The sequence below is a fragment of the Portunus trituberculatus genome, chromosome 10, assembly GCF_017591435.1.
Source record: "Portunus trituberculatus isolate SZX2019 chromosome 10, ASM1759143v1, whole genome shotgun sequence".
NCBI lineage: Eukaryota > Metazoa > Arthropoda > Malacostraca > Decapoda > Portunidae > Portunus > Portunus trituberculatus.
Genome location: NC_059264.1, coordinates 7,798,431 through 7,820,082, shown reverse-complemented (window position 1 = coordinate 7,820,082; position 21,652 = coordinate 7,798,431). Strand labels below are relative to the sequence as shown.

The following is a 21,652-nucleotide window of genomic DNA, read 5'->3' as shown; positions in this document are numbered from 1 at the left end:
GTATATAGGACTTGCTAGTTCTTCCCTACATTCTTTTAATATTCTGCCTGAGACTTCATCCGGTCCCATTGCCTTCTCTTCATCTAATTCCGTCATCAACTCTTTTATTTCAAGCTTGGTTACTTTAATCTCTTTCATATAGACAGTCTCTCTATTACCCTGTGGTCTTTCAAATTTGGATTCCTTAGTAAAGACCTCCTGAAATTTACTATTTAACAGTTCTGCCATACTTTTTGGGTCTTCCACCATCCCGTTCTCTCCTTTTAACCTTTCTATTGTTTCTTTTTGCCTTATTTTTCCATTTATGAATCTGTAGAACAATTTTGGTTGCTCCTTACATTTTTCGACAATGTCCTTTTCATAGTTCCTTTCCTCTTCCTTCTTCACCTTAGCATATTCATTTCTCGCTTGTTTGAAGTTTTCCTTATTTTCTGGATTTCTATTTCTCCGCCACCTTTTCCATGCTCCATCTCTTTTCTCCTTTGCCCTAGCACACCTTGCGTTAAACCAATCTTTCTTTCCTTTTTCTTTAGGTCTATATTTCGGGACATATTCCCTGACCCTGTTTTGTATATTTCCAAAAAATATGTTATATTTCTCTTGCACCTCTGTGGGTTTTCCATCTCCTCCCAGTTAACGATTTTGAAATAGTTCTTGAGGTTCTCAATATCAGCCTTTCTGTAGTTTAATCGGTCTCCTTTGTATGATTCGTCTCTATCTTCCTTTCCCTCTTCTATATCCATTCATAATATTACATGGTCACTCTTTCCCAATGGGCACTTATATCTTATATCATCGTCTATTTGTATACCCTGTGTGTGTGTGTGTGTGTGTGTGTGTGTGTGTGTGTGTGTGTGTGTAAGTAAGTAAGTAAGTAAGTAAGTAAATGTTTATTGCCATTATATTACAAACATTATATAAACAATATAAGTATAACAGGTTTAGGCTCAGTCTGTCAAGCCGAAGCTTCCCGACACTTTTTTTTTTTTTGGGGGGGGTGGTAGGGGTGTTGCAGTGTGAACCTAACCCTCGAGTATGAAAATAATTAGCAATACTAGTAAATGATAATCATAACCATAGTAAAAAAAATCCGAAATTATAACCATAGTAAAAAGAAATAATCAATAATAACAATGATAACTAAGCAATAATAACAAAAGTGTTAACAACATCAATAATAATAATAATAATAATAATAATAATAATAATAATAATAATAATAATAATAATAATAATATTATATTATAATAATAATAATAATAATAATAATAATAATAATAATAATAATAATAATAATAATAATAATAATAATAATAATAATAATAATAATAATAATAATAATAATAATAATAATATAACAGTTTTAGTTACCATTTAATTTAGATTGTTTGGAGTGTAAATGAGTTTACAGATTTTTTAAATGTAGGCAAATTACCACTATTAACTAGAAGCTTTACTTCTATTGGGAGAGCATTCCAAATATGAGGTCCGGAGCAAAACACACTGTTTCTGAAAAGAACTGTTCTGAACTGAGGACAAATAAGATTGACATTATTACTGCGTGTGTTATGTGATGTGCATACCATTTGGAAAGGATGGGTTCTATGTGTCTGTGTAAGGCATTTGTACATAAATATTGACAAAAAGCATCTATGAGTGTTACTGAAATTGAGAAATTTGTAAGTGGAAATTACATCATGTGTTGAATCATATTTGCTCATGTGAAATATGCACCTGAATATTTCATTTTGGGCTATTTGCAATCTGTTTAGAAAAGAGGGCCAAGTACACGCCCACACTGATACACAGTACATTAAATGGGGGTAACAGAGTGTGTAATATATACTGACAAGTGCTTCTGATGTTAGGTTGTTTCTTATTCTATATAAAATACCACACATTCTAGATAACTTGTTTACAATGGAATTGATTTGAAATTTCCAGTTCATGTTCTCATCTATATAAACACCCAAGAATTTAGTGAAACTGACTCTTTCTATTAATGTTCCTTCAAGTGTTAATGGTGGCATGTTGACTGTAATTGAACGATTTTGAAAAATTATGTAATTAGTTTTTCTAACATTGAGGCTTAGTTTGTTATTTTTAATCCATTTATTTATATTGTCTAGTTCCGTACTGAGATTTATGTATAGATTATCAATGTTCTCATCATGTAATAGTAAATTTGTGTCATCAGCATATATAGTGTATTTGAATTTAGTACTGACGTTAGTGATGTCGTTGATATAAATGAGAAATAGAACTGGTCCTAAAATGGATCCTTATGGTACACCCTTATCGATTAATTTGAAAGAAGAGTAAGTTGAATTACAGAATACAGCCTGATATCTGTGAGACATGTAACTTTCAAATAACTTTAATGACACCCCGGATACCAAAATTACAAAGCTTGTTTAAAAGAATTCCATGACATAGTGAATCAAAAGCCTTAGAAAGATCTAAAAATATTCCAGCAACATAATCTTTCTCATCAAGGTATTTGTAAACATTTGAGGTAAATTGAGAAATAGCCGATTCAGTAGAGCATCCTGATCTAAACCCGTGCTGGCACTCAGAGAATAAGTTATTATTCTCAATATAATCAACAAGACGAGAACATATAACCTCTTCAAAAACTTCACTCACAGCAGGAAGAACTGATATGGGTCTGTAATTGTTAATGTCATTTCTATTACCAGATTTGAATACTGGGATAACTTTGGCTTTTTTAAGTTCGTCCGGAAATATTCCTGTTTTGATAGAAAGATTAATTATATGAGTTAATGGCAGAGATATTTGACAAGCTATGTGTTTTAATACTGAGGGAGAAATATCATCACAACTTAAAGAGGTGGACTTCAGTGACTTAAGGTAGCTCTCTATTTCTTTTTTGGGGTAGCAGGTGATAAATAAATGGAGTAATTAGGCGAGTTGTCTAAATATTTCAAGAATTCATCTCCAACATTTTCATGGCTTTCTCCTCCAACCTTCAGAAAGTGGTCATTAAAATTATTGGGAATGTCATGAGAATAAGGTTTAAAATCTATTGTCATATTTTTACCATCTGCAGATTTACCAAGAATGTCTGCGTACTTTTTTACTATTTAGTTTGATTATTTTTTCAGGAAAACATTCATCAAAATAATATTTAAATAAAAAAAATTATATGCATAATTAGGACAATTACAATTTGTTATATCAGACCAGTTAATTTCCGAGATTTTAGTACTAAATCTTATAAGACAGTCTTGACTAAATATTCTTTTTGTTATATAGGTAGGATGAGGAGGTGAATATTTGTAACATTCGAATGTAGAAATTACTGGATAGTGGTCACTTATATCTATCTTGAGTATGTAATTTGAAACATTATTTTCTATTTATGTTGACCAAATGTGGTCAATAAGTGTGGATGACGTGGCAGTGACTCGAGTTGGCAAAGTTGTTAATGGAAATAGTAAGTAAGTAGACATCATATTAAAAAATTCTTGCACATTATCATTAGTATTATGTTGTAATAGGTCTAAATTGAAATATCCTAATATAAACAGATCACTATAGTTTTATCTTTTATAAGATTTAAAGTGTCATTGAGAGCATTATGAAACTGATTTATACTGCTTTGTATAAATAAATAAAAATGTTTTATCATTAATTTTGGCTTCAATTCCCAAGCTCTCAATAAAAGGCTCCGATAGAGAAAAATCTAAAATCTTAGAGGATGTATACTTACATGAGATATAAATGGCCACTCCCCCTCCATACCTGTTTCTGTTGTTAGTGAACATGTTGTAATCCGGTAAGGTATATAATGAGGAAATATCTGCATGCAGTTGGGTTTCTGTAAAACCTAATACATCAAAATACATATGACTTGAAAGGACAGTGTCTACAAAATTTTGAAAATTGGATGATATGGATCTAATATTCAATGCTAATACATTCATCATAGTGTTATTATTAGATAAAGGAAGGCAATCTAGGAAAGTGTACTCAGATTTACATAAGTTTACATTCCTTGACTGCGTATGAAATTGGTTAACATCAAGGTCGTCATTATAAATATTGTCTTGCACATTATATGGTTCATGACAGTCGTGAAATTCTTGTTCTTTTAAATTATTTAACCCATAACAATCCAATAAGTCTTCATTATTAACACAGGCAAAAGGAAAAACATTAATATAATTTGCTAAGGTAACAGCAGTGGTAGTAGTAGTAATAGTAGTAGTAGTAATAGTAGTAGTAGTAGTAGTAGTAGTAGTAGTAGTAGTAGTAGTAGTAGTAGTAGTAGTAGTAGTAGTAGTAGTAGTAGTAGTAGTAGTAGGGACAGTATCAGTAGTAGAGGTAGTAATAGTGAAGTATTACTACTAGTGCCAGTAGTGGCACTAGACCAGTAGTAGTTGTACCAGTAGCAGCAGTGCTAACAGTAATAGCAGCAGCAGCAGCAGCAATACTAGTAGTACCAGCAGTGCTACGTAGTGGCTCCAGTAGAACTAGTAGCAACAGCAGCAGCACCAGTAATACCAGTAGTACTAGTGAAGCTATATAATAGTAGCAAATGATAAAGGATAACAGTAGTAGTATTACTTTAGTGCCCCTATAATTATCAATAGTGTAAGTAGTAGTAGTAATTGTAGTACAGGTGGCAGTATAAGCGGTAATGGAAATTGTAGTATAGGTGGCAGTAGTAGTATTAATATAACAAGTAAGAATGGCAGTTATTGTGTAATAAACACAAACATTGTAAATAGAAGTAGTAGTAATTGGCTTAATAATATAAGTGGTATAAAATAAGAGTAACTGGACAATTAGTAGGTATGCTAGTAGCGGTAATAGTAATAGTTGTAGAAGAAATAGAATTGTACAAGTGGTTGTAATACAATTAGTAATAATAGTAAGAGAAGTAGTGACGGTATGAATAGTAGTATTTTGTAGTAGTAGTAGTAGTAGTAGTAGTAGTAGTAGTAGTAGTAAGAAAAACAGATGTATAGAGATAACAATTGCATAAGTAATAGTACAAGTACTATTACTATAGTGACAATAGTTTAACAGTATAGTACGTGGTAGTAGTAGTGTCAGTAGTGGCAATGGTAGTAGGGATAGTAACAGAATAGTAGTGGTAATGACCGTAGTGGTAGTGAGAGCAGTATTAATAACAGCAGTGTTAGTAACAGCAATGTTAGTGACAGTAGTGATAGTGACAGAAGTGAGATCACTGTTTGATCTGCTGTAGTCTCTGACGAGACAGCCAGACGTTACCCTACGGAACGAGCTCAGAGCTCATTATTTCTGATCTTCGGATAGGCCTGAGACCTGGCACACACCACACACCACACACCGGGACAACAAAGTCACAACTCCTCAATTTACATCCCGTACCTACTCACTGCTAGGTGAACAGGGGCTACACGTGAAAGGAGACTCACCCAAATATCTCTACCCGGCTGGGGAATCGAACCCCGGTCCTCTGGCTTTGTGAAGCCATCGCTCTAACCACTATGCTACCGGGTGTGTGTGTGTGTGTGTGTGTGTGTCCCATGTCAGACCAAAACTAGGGAATTCCTAACGTCATACTCGCTTGACTCCACTTCTTCAATGTGTACTCCGAGATACTGATGAATTCGCGAACCAATAGTTATGACCAATACACAGTCGATCTTCTTTTCTATCAGTACTGCAACAACAGTGGAGTTAAAGGCTGTTTGGTGTCTGGTATCTCTCACTTGTGACCGCAGCGTTGCGCCTCTTCCATCTTGGTTACTGTGCTCCTTAACTTGCTAACTGCAGGGAGGCGGTGGCATAGTGGAGAAGGTGGTGAGCGTGGGATCGGGCAGACGTCCACGCGTAGGTTCGAATCCCACCACCTACAGCCATAAAACACTTTGCCATTTGTCGAGTGGTTTAAAGTTACCTATATATCACCATAATACCCAGGTTCTAGGTGGTTACACTCAAGATGAGCTTGGGCGGTGATATAGGCCCTAATATGGGTACCACTATAAATAAAATTGCCTGCGCCACTAATGGGCGGAAGCTGAACAACGCTTCCCATACACTCTTCAAGTGTGCCTACAGGCGCTATATAGGCCTTACCGTTAAAAAAAAATATATATATATATTAAAAGGATTTCATTCTTTGACTGATCTTAATTAACCTCCTATGTTGTCCATCTCACTAATGCCACTCTAAACCAGTAGCTTCACTTATTCATCTCTTTCACTGATAAACTCTGGAATTGTCTGCTTCTGCTTCTCCTTTTCCTGTAGCTTGGAGCTGTTTCAATACAAGTGTCCAATATCTATGACATTAAAGCAATCTATGTTAAGAACTTCTCTTTTTATTTATTTATTTATCTATTTGTTTTCTGCGTGGTGGCAAGTTAACAAAATTTTAAAAATCATATTTCCTTTTATTTCTTCTTATTTTCTCCCTTTTGCGTCTTTGGTTTGCCTCCATCACTTACGAAAAATAATAATAATAATAATAACAAAAAAGAAATGTCAGCTTCGACATAAGGGACAACAGGAACAAGTCTGCTGCAGTATAGCATTGTTTGCTCTCCCTTTGTGTTACACCTGCCATCGAACCCACCTACAAGATTTATGGCCACAAATATAAGCGACCTACAATTATTTTCCCACTTCTGCGTCAGACAGCAACGGCAACCAGACCATGAGTGCTTCGTTCTCTACTCAGCGTGAGCCTCGCCCGCCACGGATGGCGACCAGCCCATGTAATAGGAATTTGTGCCAGAACGCGTGACCAGACCCCCAAAGATCCCTGCAACAACTGAGGCATTGATATTTTAGTGTCTGGAGTAATGCCGCTTGCCCGTCACACTAAATCCTCTAGCATTTCCGTGTGATACTTTGACTGTTTTTTCTTCACCAGGCTTTGATGGAAATTATTCCTGTTTTCAAGGATGTTAACGTGATTCTGCGTAGTTATTAGGCTCGATACAAATTATCAGTTTTTGTGGTTTTAGTTGCAGAAACTGTAACAGCAACAATTTATAATGTTTGCCAAGATTTTTTTTTTTTTTTATCATTCTAGTTTAACGGGTTCCAATTGAAATGTTTTATGTGTTCAAAGTTGTTTTCATATTTCTATAATTGTGTAATTCACCTCGATCGCCTACTGGTCACCCAGCCAGTCTTCCCCATTACGGAACGAGCTCAGAGCTCATAGACCGATCTTCGGGGTAGGACTGAGACCACAACACACTCCACACACCGGGAAAGCGAGGCCACAACCCCTCGAGTTACATCCCGTAACTATTTACTGCTAGGTGAACAGGGGCCACACATTAAGAGGCTTGATTTGCCTCTTCGCCCCGGGACTCGAACCCGGCCCTCTTGATTGTGAGTCGAGCGTGCTAACCACTACACTACGCGGTGTGTGTGTGTGTGTGTGTGTGTGCGCTCGCGCTGGAAACTAGCCTCTCTCACCCATGAAACAGTATCATTGCCCTCATTTGCCTAACAACATTAAAACAGAAATGCTGAACTGTCTGACCATTTTATGAAGATCGTTCAGGCGTTGGCTTTTTCGGGGATTTCCCGGCCTGCGGCGCTGCCACACATGTACCAATACGCACCTCAATTCAGGTATTTAACTTCGAAATTGAATGGTCTTGTAATATACATATACATTGTGATGCTCTAAAAAGGCAAGTTAGTGTAATTTTTTTTTATTTGAATATATATTTTGCATTGTTATTTGCAAACACAACAATACTTGACAACGTTTGCTCCGAACGTTGTCACATCCCTTTAGGTGACCGAGTGAGGTCACAGGTCAAAGTGACCGTGTTAATCCATGGGTCACTTCCTCTTCCGCTACCAGCCAGGATGGAAGCTACCTCTCCCACTCGCTCTCGCGTCCTCCATAGCCGAGAAAAGGAGCTTTTTTACTCATTTGTATTTCCTGCAAGAAAAGGCTAATAAGGGGCCATTAATTGAACTTTCAAGATCTGTTGCCTGAACAGCGAAAGCTACCAACGTGAGCGAGATAAGAATTTGTTCAACCTACAATCAAGCTTGCATGACACAAAGATCACCAGCACATGAATGGTGGTGTGGAAAATAAGTCATTAATAAAGAATAATTATATACACAACATAGTTTAAGTAAATTTTCATATGAAAAAGGAAACTTATCACATTTAAACGAAATTTATGAGAGAGAGAGAGAGAGAGAGAGAGAGAGAGAGAGAGAGAGAGAGAGAGAGAGAGAGAGAGTGGTGTGTGGGGAAGCACGGTTCCCATTGACACATAGGCTCTTATCCCATAATTTGCCCAGGACAAGGTTTGGCAGCGCCGCAGGCCGGGAAATCCCCGAAAAAGCCAACGCCTGAACGATCTTCATAAAATGGTCAGACTATAGCAATTCACACCGGCAGGCCACGAGTGCAAGCAGCCCGGGACAACAATTCCCCATGAGTGTCACTCCGGTGACCCAAAGGCATATAGTCGTTGCTCTCCACCTTATTGCAAGTTTTGTATATTGTAGACAAATCAAATGAGTTACAGTGGCATCCAGAATGTGGGAGTAGATAAACAAGGCCTTGTTTGGCTTCTTTATCGCATCATATGTATGTTCGCCCTCACAGCCATGCGGGAACTATGGATTCATGGAATAAAAAAACTGCTATTATGGTCCAAAAAATTTAGTAAGTATCTGATCAATCCCTTATTGAGCACAATCTGTTACTGTGAAGTTTGTTATCGCAAGGTACCACAAAATGTACTTGAGCCTTCCATCACCTGAATCTCATGCACTTTTCATTTCTGCCCAATATCATGCCAAGTCTGTTCTTCAACTTACCAAACACTCTTTAATAAACAGAAATATGTCAAAACCTTTCAAACTTCAACTCTCCTCGAGACTACTAGCATCTGGCCAAAACATCTCCAATAACATTACTTCATCTTTCTCGCCTTTATTTCACCCTGATGGCTCCACTGCTGTTACTTCTATCTTTAAAGCTGAACCCTTCTCTCAACCCTTTTACTGACTACTCCACCTTAGATGATTCAGGACTTATCCCTCCCTCTGACTTTCATTCCTTCAATTAAAGTTCTTTATAATGATGCTTTCCATGTCCTCGCTGGCCTAAACCCTAGGAAGGCTTAAACACCTGATAGGGTCCCTTCTATTAGTCTCAAAAACTGTGCTCCCATGCTTGCACCTTGACTGGTCAAACTCTTTCAACTCTGCTATCAACTTCTACCTTTCCTTCATTCTGGATGTCTGCCTACATTTAGCCTGTTCCTAAAAAGGGTGACCGTTCTAATCTATTCAAACTACTGCTCTATAGCTTTAATTTCTTGCTTGTCTATAGTTTTTGAATATACCCTCAAACATCTATGACTTCATAATCTCCTACCTGATTGCCAGTATGGCTTCCGTCATGGCTGCTCTACTGGTGATATTCTGGCTTTCCTTATTGAGTCTTGGTCATCCTCTTTTACAGATTTCAGTGAAACTTTTGAGGATGCGTTATACATATCATAAGTTGTTAAAGTCTGGCAAAATGCTTTGATTTCAAAGCAGCCTTCCTACAGTATCTATCCTTCTCGCTGCAGCTTCATCTCAAGTTTCCTTTCTATTGAAAATGATGAGCCTGACATTATCCCTGGTGATGATCATTGATTCATGATACACAAAGCCCCACACAGGTACCCGTCCCAGCGTCATTTATTTATTTATTAATCCTTTTTTTGTGAACCTAGAGTTACCAACGTTGCTTCTAACACTACTACCTGTATTTCAAGCTACAGCTCTCTTGGATAATGTGGAATGAAAAGCTTTTCGTCATGTGGACTCTTCTTTGGTTGACTGTCTTTTAGCCTAGCTATTTCTCACTGTTGTAATGTTGCATCTCTTGCTATCTTCTACCGCTATTTTCATGCCAACTGCTCTTCTCATCTTGCTAACTGCATGTCTCCTCTCCTCCCGCGGCCTCGCTGCACATAGTCTGGTGGCAGAATGAGGATTTTTGCCTGGGTGTGTTTTGGCGTACATACAATGTTTTATTGGTGATTCTGGTAAAACAAACCATACAGAACCCAAATCCGCGTGATGCCACTCTGTCATCCTTGAGCAATTTTTTTTACTGCCAAAATTCAAAATGGCCGCCGCCGAGATCACCGAAATTCGATTTTCGCCTATACCTTCGCCAAAAATGGACATAGAAATCTGATTTTGGTGTCTAAACATATGTTTTAAGGGTCTGGTAATCCATTAGAACACACAAATAAACTCTATCTCCCCTCTGATGATTTGTTTTACCGCACAATACAGTCATTGGCATAGAACGCATAGTAGAATAGTTGTTCTTATGGGCATGGTCTCTGTTGCTTTCAAAATATTTCCTACACAATGCACCTCTGACCGCTGGCGTATATTAATCATGCTAATATTGCTTCTACTATTGCAGAAACCTAATAACATAACTCTTTAAACTCGCTTTCTATCATATATTCCTTTGGTGATGGTGTATCCTCATTTTCAGGCTGTCAAACAAGATGGATTCTTCATCACAGCCCAACACCGCTTGCCTTTTGGAAAGTTGCATGACCTGTAGTGATGGTGAAGCACCTCTAACAGTTGCGGGACCCGACAGACTCAATTCCATTGTAGCTGCTAGTAAACGTAGGGGTGATGGGCTGCATGCTTCATTGACATCCACATTACAAGATACATCTAGATCATTGTTCGTGCATAGAAACTGTGCTTCAACATACACATCAAAGACTCACATAAAACGCTTCTTACAAAAACAGAGGAAATTGTCAGAAGAACCAGATGTGAAACGATCTCGGCGTTCGACTATCACACCCTTCAAATTCAAAGAGCATTGTTTAATATGTGGTGAACAGTGTTCTTCAGAACCAGATTCGAAAAACCCTGAACGATGGCGCCGTGTCGTTCAATGCCGAACTGCTGATCGCGGACATAACCAAGACACCTTGAAGGATGTTATCCTGAAAGCATGTGATGCGCGAAATGATGAGTGGGCACAACAAGTACGCATCAGGGTGGAAGGTGCTGTCAGCGACTTACATGCTGCTGATGCTCAGTACCACAAAGACTGTATGTCAACTTTTCGTGGTCCTCGCAACATCCATTTTGCTTCTCATAAGCCTGTACAAGTTGAAGATGAAGCTTTCAACGGAGTCATACATGATCTAAATGAAGACCGTACACGCATCTGGAACTCCATAGAACTGCATGAACAATACATTGCTCACGGAGGAGAGTCCCTGACGCGCCGCAATCTGATGTCGAAACTATCACAACATTTTGGACATGATATTCTGGTCCTGTCCGGTGCGGGTGTAGCGAGTATTCTCTCGTTCAGGAGTAAATCGTCTAGCATTCTGAAGCTCGTGGCAAATGATGAAGACGATGACGATGCAGCAGTATCGAAGGTGGCAAAGCTCATTGTCGCTGAAACTAAGACACTCAAACATGACAAGTCCAAATACCAAACTAGAGTCAGCTTAGAAAACTCACTGGATGATGCAAGCCAAACCCTGCTGCACCTGCTGTCCCTGCTCTCCACTAAATTAGACTCCACATTACCCGCAGCTATGATAGGAAACATCGTAACTAGTATCGTTACAAACAGACACACAACTTTGCAGGTCTCGCTTGGCGTTACAGTCAGAGAGAAGTCCCTCATTGAATGTCTACATAACTTCCGAGTCACGGCGTCGTATGATGAAATACTGCGATTCAAGGCCTCTGTAGCCCATGCTGCTGCCCAGAGCCAAGAACTCACAGGTCTGAAAGAATGCAGCTCTGGGCTAGTTCAGACAATAGCTGATAACTTTGACGCTAACATTTCGTCACAGAACGGTCTTCAATCCACACATGCCCTAGCAATTCTGGTAACACAGATACAACAAGGAGAGAGATCGGACTTGGAATCAACAAATATAAGACGCCTGCAGAAAGAAGAAATGTCTGAAGAGGTAATGCCTGAGATACCGGTGCAACGATATAGAGGACCTTCCAAGCCAGAGATGCCTGCCAATCTTGCTACGAGATCTCCCCTTCCTCTCAAAGTACTAGTAGCACAAAGGATCTCAGCAGCTAGGGCCAAACAAACTGACTTCATGTTCTTCAAATCCGTGGTCACCGACGCCGAAACACCAGAATATCATGGCTACAACACCAGAATCTCACGGGAGCAAGGGCACTCGGTAGGTCCGGCTACCAAAGCTATATACCTACCTCTACTTGACATGACTCCTGCAGAACCAGACACGATGTACACTGCCATGGTAGAAGCTCAGCGGCTCACTAACCATTGAGGTGTCCAACGGGAAGGTGACACTGCTACATGACCTTCGTACCACTCACGAGGAAGCAGATGTTGTGATTTTCCAGCAAATGGTTCACGTAGCCCTAACAGGAGCTTCAAGCATCCGAGTCATCTCAGACGACACTGACGTGTTTGTTTTGCTGCTCCATTTCTTCAAGTCCGAATCTCTCACCTGTGATCTTGTGATGTTAGGAACCTGTCATAGCAGAACATCAGTAGATATCAAGGCAACAGTCCAGAAGTGTGCCGACTTTGTCTCCGAGATCTTGGCTGCACATGTCGTCTCAGGGTGTGATACTGTTTCTTACCTGTGGGGCATAGGCAAAGGCACGGTCGTAAAATGCTTGATGATGGGCTACCAGCTGAAGAACCTCGGTCACCTTGATTCTGATTTCTCGGACGTCATATCAGAAGCGACATCATTCCTTGCTGCCTGTTATGGATCAAAGGAGAGAGACAACATGACAGCAGTTCGTTTCGACATTTGGTCACAAAAGATGGGAAACAAAAAACTCACGGCAGCACCACAGCTTAAGAGCCTTCCACCAACAACTGAGACGTTCACTGAACACGTCCACAGAGCCCATTTTCAAGCTGCAGTGTGGCGTGCAGCACTTGAAGTTGACCCTCCAGCATTTCAACACACACACGGGTGGACAACAGACCAGACATCAAACACATTGGTACCAATACCCTTACCTCCGAATGTGACAAGCGCCCCGGATGAGGTACTCACAATGATCAGATGTGGCTGCCGTTCAGTGCCGCCTTGCGCAACAGCCAAGTGCAGTTGTTCTGCAGCGAGACTCTCGTGTTCAGTTTTCTGCGGATGTCACGGTGCAGAAAACTGCGGCAACGATCAAACTAAATCATCTGTCCTGGCAAATGAGGATTCGGATGAAGACTAATGATGACATTTTGGGATTGTCACAAGATTTGTGTGGTTATGTTGGCAAATTAGCATATAATTTCCGTCTTGCATACAACGGATCTCTGCTTGGTTCATTTGACTGTTTCCGTTCTTGACTGCTGTTTGTTTCTTTCATCCCTATGACTTGTTAATCACGTTAACTGTAGCGTGTGAATATATATGTTTTCAGCTTAACTGTGGGATATAAGTGTGAATAAAACATTTTGCTAAACCCATATTTGTCTAAACCCTATGCAGCCATCACTGGCATCACACTTTGAGCACTTTTATCGTCGAAATGTGAAAATCCATATTCACAGAAGGCAAATCGAGCTTATTTGTGTGTTCTAATGGATTCCCAGACCCTTAAAACATATGTTTTGACATCAAAACCAGATCTCTATGTCCATTTTTGGCGAAGGTATAGGCGAAAATCGAATTTCGGTGATCTCGACGGCGGCCATTTTGAATTTTGGCAGTAAAAAATTGCTCAAGGATGACAGAGTGGCATCACGCGGATTTGGGTTCTGTATGGTTTGTTTTACCAGAATCACCAATAAAACATTGTATGTACGCCAAAACACACCTACACCCCTCTGCCACCAGACTACACAAGACTTTCCTCTTTCATCCTTATTCTGTCCACCTCTAACGCAATATTTAATCAATAATCTCAATCACTCATTCCATTTTCTGGTAAACTTTTGGAACTCCCTACCTGCTAATCTATATCTATCTACTTATGATATGAATCTATTTTAAGAAGAAAGTTTCAAGACATTTATCCCATTCTTGTGGCTAATGGAATATTTTATTTGTTCGTTCGTTATTTTTGTCCTTGGTCAGATTTCCCCTATCATAGCTTAAAAAGATTTCCCCTCTCATAGCTTAAAAAGATATGTAAATAAAATATAATAGATAATATAATAAAAGAATATCAGTCTACCACTAATTTGTACCTTACTGCTTGATGCGAAACAGTACTCACGATCGACAACGCTCAGTTAAGGTACTGATTGGCCCAAAGGATGAACCGTTAAGAAAATAGCCTTTAACTCATTGAATTACTCCCCTCCACGGTAATCTTTGATAAACGCCGAAAGATTTGTACGTTTTGAAGGGAAACCAGAACTACAGGATTAGACACAATTTTAAAATATCTTTTCAGCCAAACACCTATAATTCTTCCGTAAATGTCGAAAGACCTGTACTCAATGAAGTCAAACCTAAGCTATGATGTTTATCACAATTTTTAGACAATATCTTTTGAGCCAAATACCTACAAAGGCATTACCTCCGGCCAAAAAAATAACACGTTCTGTCAACCTAGAGCAAATATATGCTCCGTGTGGTCTACTTTTCATGTGCGTCATGTTTCTCTGTAAAGTTATTATATTAAAAATACAAATTCATGCTTTCTCATAAGTGTAGTGATGAACGCGTCAAATATGTGATGTTGTATTACCCAACGTGTCCTTCTTACCTGGAAAGTCTTCAACTTAAAGATGATTTTCAAAGTATTAGTGAACTCAATATTTGTGCAATACAGAGTTTTCTTCAATAGCATTTACTATTTTATTTTCATATTTCAAGTTAATACCGACGGTTTCGTTTTATAATTTGTTATAGCTAAGGTTAAAGGTAAATTGACATTTTCGATAGTTTACCCAACAATCACTCGAAGAATGTATTTTACACCAAATAACACAAAATTTGTACACAGGAAATAGATACACTTACTTTAGCGAGACAAAACAATTTCCAAGTGTTAATGTATATTTAGTCCAACAAGAAAACAAAGAAAACTTTGAAGACAAAAGGCAGTTTATTGCTTTCTTTCTTGTTTTAGGGGGAGGGCGGGAACTTTGGAATCCAAACACCTCAAGGGAATGGAAATGCTCGAAAATCCACACAATACTAAATTTAACAGACCGCCAAGCTGAACTTTAAAGTAGCTTCTTTAATTAACAAAATAATCTGTAACTGTCATTCATGTTTATAAAACTTGTTAACTTTTGTGATGTGAAAAGTAATATTAAATGAACGTATCTTGTTTCCGCTCCCCATCTCCACCGTAACCATTACATATTTTGATTAATAATTTCAGCCGTTAGTAAGAAGCTGGCCACTTCAACAAGCCGTTAATACCACTATTACGGATGTACGATTCGTTTCACAGTCTGCTTTGCGACAAATTTCACGCAAACCTGTTTGAAAACTTAACCATGCTTTGGCAACAACGACATCTAAAAACAAATGGCATCCTTGATCTTTTGCTTCAGACCAATAATGTTACGTAAACGTATACAGTATCTTCAAATGTGTCGAATGTGATCACGTGATATAGATGTGTGAATGCCGTTTCAGTCAGAGAATGCCATCAAACCAAGTCAGATGCGGATCTGTTGGTTCAATACTTGACCAATATTATTTGGTAGCAGGAAGAGGACAAGAAAGGCAAGACTTACTCATTATTGATGAAGAAAAGCAAGAATATCAATCACTTCGGTACTTCATTCGATGGAGACCTGAGGGCAGAGAGCAGCAAGGTCAATCGCCGACTTGGTTTTGGTTGAAACAGCCAGGAGAGCCCAGTTATGATATTCATATTCAGCTGGAGTGAGCCACCCCATTGCATTCAGCTTATTGAAGGGGATGCGCGAACGCAATCCCAGCTAACAAAAATTTCGCACTCGAGTTAACCACATTTGGGTTAATCGCAAGGGTCAGCACCGCCGGAGTGCAATGGCAGGGAGAACCGCCTTCGTGATCACGGTGTCTCCTGTGCCAGGTAAGTAATCAAAATCAGAATTAAAAAAAGAAAAGATGGGGAGGGGGAAGTGGGGACAGAAGAAGAATAGATGAGTGATAAGAAGGGAGCTTCAGTAAGAGGATAAAGTCACTGGGGCTTGACCCAGGCGCAAGATGGACTTCTGTGATGACTGAGCGTTTGGTCTATTGTATGTTTCTTTATAGAAGAGATGGACGCGGCAAGGGAGGCCGGCACCAGACCAGGGGGAGCCAAGCAGAGCGCATTAGTACCGAGCACGCAAGAGCAAAGGACCGCCAATGCCACGGACGAGGGCGACGCACCCACACGGAAGTGGCGGCCAAACCGTCTCGTTTTCAGTGCAAACAACAAACACCGTGAAGCAGAAAGAGTGAAGTACTTGATAGTAGAAGGGGAAAGGATGACATATAGAGAGGATGGGGTGAGAAGTACTTCCGTATAGCGGAGGGACCTACAGTTTTACGTGGGTTCCGAACCACGGATAGTAGTAGAATTGGTGATTTGGGGTTGTAGGATATGGTTTAACTTTATTAGCGAGGTTGGTGAGGGGGTATATGAATATTTTATTTGTGATTAAATGAGTGTGATGAGTGGATATTGGTGTTTGGTGGTGTCCGCCGGGAGTGGTCCGGTCCTGGAGTATCACCCTGTTCTGGGGAGATCAACCTGCTATGGATATAAGAAAAGGATTAAAAGGGTCAATTGGATGGAGATGGTTTGACGGAGATGGTATGTTTGTGAGGGTGGATGACGTGACGGCGAGATGACCGAACAGTTCCGCGTCCTCTGTGGAGGTGATGAAAATGTTCCCGCGTTTTGTGCGTTCACAGTACCTTCCATCAGTACTGGCCCCTCCATAACAGACGCGGGGGGGTGCCGCTGCCGGAACGTCATGTAGACGGCCGGGGGGCCCCATTGCCGTGCCGTCAGAGGGAGGGGTGCGGTTGTTCTCGTCATTCGCCCAGCATTGGCCGCTCCCAACTACCTCTGTGGAGGTGATGAAAATGTTCCCGCGTTTTGTGCGTTCACAGTACCTTCCATCAGTACTGGCCGCTCCGCAGTAACAGACACAGGGGGTGCCACTACCGGAACGTCATGCAGACGGCCGGGGGCCCCATGCCGTGCCGTCACTGGGAGTGGAGCGGTTATGCTGTCCCCGACCCTTGGAGGTGGTCCGGTGCCCCCTTAAAGCCTAGGCTGCGAGACGGAAAAATAATGCATAAAAACAAAAAGATGAATACAAAGCCATAAGACAAAAATATGAAAACACCACTAGGCGTTGGCACGCGAGCCCACTCCCGTAGGAAGGGGCATGTGATGGGGGTGTGGGTGATGCCACTCTGACACCTGGAGTGGTACTGTTAGTAATGAAGATAAGTGAGAGGAAGAGTGTGAATGGAAGTGAAAGGAGGATGGATAGAAAAAAAAAGGTGTGTTAGTGAAGAAGTGAAAGGGAGGATGGATAAGAGTAGGAGTTAGTTAGTAAGAGGGAGTGAAAGAAAAGTGAGATGGAGGATGAATGAGGGGAAGAGGAGTCCGTTATCTGTAGATGGGATCAGGAGGTTCATCTGTGGGGTCAAGGAGGGTGGTGTGGGGTAGACGTCTGTGTGGTCGGGGAAGGTTTTTCAGGAAGTTGTATGTGTCTGTGTGTCTGTCTGGGAACGTGTTTAGTTGTTTGTTTATTCTGTTGTAGAGTGTGATGTTTAGTGGTAGGATGTTGGACTCCTCATGAAGAGATGAAGAGGTCCGGAAATCGAACCACTTCGTTCCAAGTGCGAAACGAACTGCTCGGTTCTGGACCTTTTGTAGTTTTAGAAGATTGGAAGGGGCTGAGAGAGACAAGGCAAGAGGGCAGTATGTTATTAGAGGAAGAATAAAAGCTTTATAAAGGTGAAGTTTCAGCTTAGAAGTACTGTCGCGAAAACGTTCCAAGTTGCTCAGGGCCCCTGAGGCAATGGCGACTTTTTATCTATATGGATATTAAATCTAAGGTGTTTGTCGATGGTGAGGCCAAGGACAGTGTTGACTTTGCTTATTGGGATGGGTACAGGGTTTGGAAAGTTTTATAAAGTGAAATTTGGCGGGGCTGTTTGGATTTGTTGTTAAAGTAGGTAACCTTAGATTTTTCAGGATGAGAGTGGATGCGCCATTCTAGCTCCCATAAGCTTGTGGTTGTTAACTCTTCTTGAATTTTGTCAGTAAGGCGATCTAACGTCCTGGCGCGCGCCAATTGTGTTACATCGTCTGCATATTGAATTGTTAAGGAATCATTGTGGGTGGGACGGGGTAGGTCGGCGGTATACATGTTGTAGAGGGTGGAGAGAGTACGGAGCCTTGTGGGACTCCGGCCTGGGGGGAGAAATAAGCGGAGAAGACGCCCTGGTGTCTGATTCTAGTTTCTCGCTCGTCCAAGAAACTGCACAGGATTTTTTGGGTTAAGGGGGGCAGGTCAAAGTTATTGCAAATTTTGTATTTCAATCCTGTGCGCCAGACTGTATCGAAAGCTTTTTTCACGTCTTTTGTCACTAGTGCAGATTTATAAAAGGACGAGTTTCCATCTAAATATGTGATAATACTATTAAGGGCGTCTTCGGTTGAAGCATTACTTCGAAAGCCGAATTGCTGGGGACCCAGCATTTCGTTGCTTTCGAGGTATGATCTTAATCTTTGATTAATTAACCGCTCGAAAGATTTACCGAGTATTTCCAGCAAGCTTATGGGGCGATAATTTTCAGGGAGATGTAGATTTTTGCCGGGCTTCGGGATGAGTGTTATGTTTGAAATTTTGAATGGTTTTGGGAAGTACCCGGAAGAAAGGGAGGCGTTGAAAATTTTAGTGATACTGGTTATAATTTCTGGGGGAAGATTTTTTATCATTGGCCAGGTTATACCTGTTGGGCCGGGTGCCCGTTTTGGGGTGTGCCTGAGCATCTTGGAGACATCCTCCTCCTCAAAGGGTGTTGTGAGATAGTGGTTTGGATCTAAGCGTGTTAGCTGTGGTGTGTTGTGAGGCAGCGTATTTTCTAAGTGTTGTTGTACGTGTGTTGTGATGTTGTTGATGTGTTCGACACTGGGCCCGTGGGCAGGGAGAGGGTGAGGATGGAAGATGTTTTGCCAGTGTGTTTTGAATGTGTCGGCTACCTGGGCTGGGTCAGAGATGCGCACGCCGTCCACTAGGAGATACTCGAATCTCTCCCGCTGGCATCCCCTCAGCCTGTGCACCATGCGCCAGAACTGACTGGGGTTTTGGCAGCGGGCTCCGTCCAAACGGGAGACCATAGTTCTCCAGTGGGCGCTGTGGTCATCCAGCAAGCTGTTAATGATGTGTCTGCGGAGGATGTGTGTGTCTCTGTGGTTTTGAAAAAAGCGTGTTTTGTAACATATTTGTAGTCTCTGTGTCCTGATAGAGGGTCTGAAGTCAATGTGGATCTTGTGGTGTTTTCTTGGGATGTGTCTGTCGGCTGATGTTATGATGTCGTTGTGAAGTCGCTCAAGGGCCCTGTCTATATGTGTGTGTGGTAGGCCCTCGAGATGTGGTGTTTGATGTATGTCTGCAAGTGTTTCCTTGAAATGTTCCCAGTTAGTGGATCGGTAATCAGGGATGGGGTGGGAAGGAATAGAGATGGGGTTGGAGGATATTTTCAGGATGAGGGGAACGTGGTCTGAGCCACAGGGTGGTCCGTGGGAGATGTGGTGATGGAAGGGTAAGGACTGGCGGTTGGAGAGGATGAGGTCGGGTCTGCCAGATCCATGATAGGAGAAGCAGGTAGGAAAATCTGGGCCAAGGAACCGGAGGCGTATGAGTTGTGTGAGCATGAGGAGTTCTTGTCCGTGTCTGTTGTTGCTGTTGTGACGAAAGGCTGTGTGTGTAGCGTTGAGGTCCGCTAAAATGTAGACTGGTATGTTTGTGTTGTTGAAAAGGTTAGTTAGACTGTTGAGAGGAAGTCCAGTGTTCGGTCTTGCATATGTTGTGGCAACTATAGTCTTTCCACTCTATGAAGTCCGTTATGGGCAGGGCACATTCTGGAATTCCCATGAGTGCGACGTTGCCAGTTCGACTCCCAATTATCAGATTAAGTACCGACCCATCACCCATCTGTTAATCTCTCTCTCTCTCTCTCTCTCTCTCTCTCTCTCTCTCTAATTATTATTATTATTATTATTATTATTATTATTATTATTATTATTATTATTATTATTATTATTATTATTATTATTATTATCATTATTATTATTTAGGTAGTGTGGAAAAAAGTCGAAATGAATAATAATAAGTAATACTGGCGGCTATAGTTTTTGGTCCATTTCTCTCAAACTTTCAGAAAACCCTTTTGCGTGTGTGTGTGTGTGTGTGTGTGTGTGTGTGTGTGTGTGTGTGGGTGGGTGGGTATATATATATATATATATATATATATATATATATATATATATATATATATATATATATATATATATATATATATATATATATATAAACCGCACATTTGGCGGGAAACCCGCCAACCTGGTAACTCTGGCCTGGCCTGACTTGACCCAGCGCCCAGCGGAGAGATGAAAGGGGACACCACCACCACCACCAACAACGTGGCAACATGAGAAAAAAACGCTGCCACATGCCATAGAATTTATGTAAATCGTCGTTATCATCGTAAACATAGACACTCATTGTACTATGTAACTTCCTTTACTATACACGCAATACATAAGATATCACTTTCAAACACCACATGGATGATAAATAAGAGAGAGACGCATGTATACGAAGGTTGATTTGGCAGCATGGTTAGTTGTAAACGACCATACCTGCCCCACCCTGAACGGACTTCATAGAATGGAAAGACTATAGGAATTGCCCGTGTTGTGTGTGTATTTTGGTTGCAAGGAAGTGTTCTGATGGCCAGTCGGTTATGTGTAGATGTTTTATGGTGTTTTTAACCATAGACCGTTCCTATCGTGTATCGTGTATTGTAGCCGTATAGTTTGAGGGGTTTAGGAGGAAGACCAGTGTGGTTGAGGAGAACAATGTCTGGATCGATAGAGCGGATGGCTTCTGAGATAAGGTGTCTGTTATTCCAGAAGCCGCGACAGTTGAGTTGCATGATTGTGATCATGCTCTAAGTGTTTCTCTTAACCCTAAAGGTGGTTCGCATATTTCGTGGAGAGGTCGGTAATGTGAGGGGTATATGTCGCTTGTTTGCTGTGTTTGTGGTTTGGTGTGACGTGGAGGAGCTTTGGGGCTGTGGTTCCCCGGTGTTTACCTCTTCGTCAATGACTAATGGGCCTGATGAGGAGGGGCTGGTCTCTTCAGGTGGACTGAGAGCAGTAGATGTAGAATGCTGTGGTGTAGAGTTTTGTGTTGTTTGTTGGTTCTCAGTGTAGCTTTGCTGATATTGTTTTTCGTTGTTCTGTATGAAGTTCGCTGGAAATTTTACTGTTGGGTAGCCATTACTAGTAAGGAGGGAGTTCAGCAGCTCTGTTTGCTTTTCTAAGTTTCCAAAGGAAAGCTGGATAGACATTTTGATGATTGTGTCTAGTAGGCTTTGTTTTTCTGTGTTGTTGGAAGTGGTTGTGGTGTTGGGTGAGGGTGTGACTGATGTGGCGGCTTGTGCGTATG

At 40.8% G+C, this 21,652-nt stretch overlaps 1 non-coding gene and 1 pseudogene across 1 annotated transcript; both read right to left on the bottom strand.

Annotated features, from left to right (window-relative positions):
- Positions 1–14,264: 14,264 nt before the first annotated feature.
- Positions 14,265–14,381, bottom strand: LOC123502228. Its single transcript, XR_006673827.1, has one exon. It is a non-coding gene; the product is annotated as a U5 spliceosomal RNA (small nuclear RNA).
- A 1,514-nt stretch (positions 14,382–15,895) lies between these two features.
- Positions 15,896–16,046, bottom strand: LOC123502219 (annotated as a pseudogene).
- Positions 16,047–21,652: the final 5,606 nt, after the last annotated feature.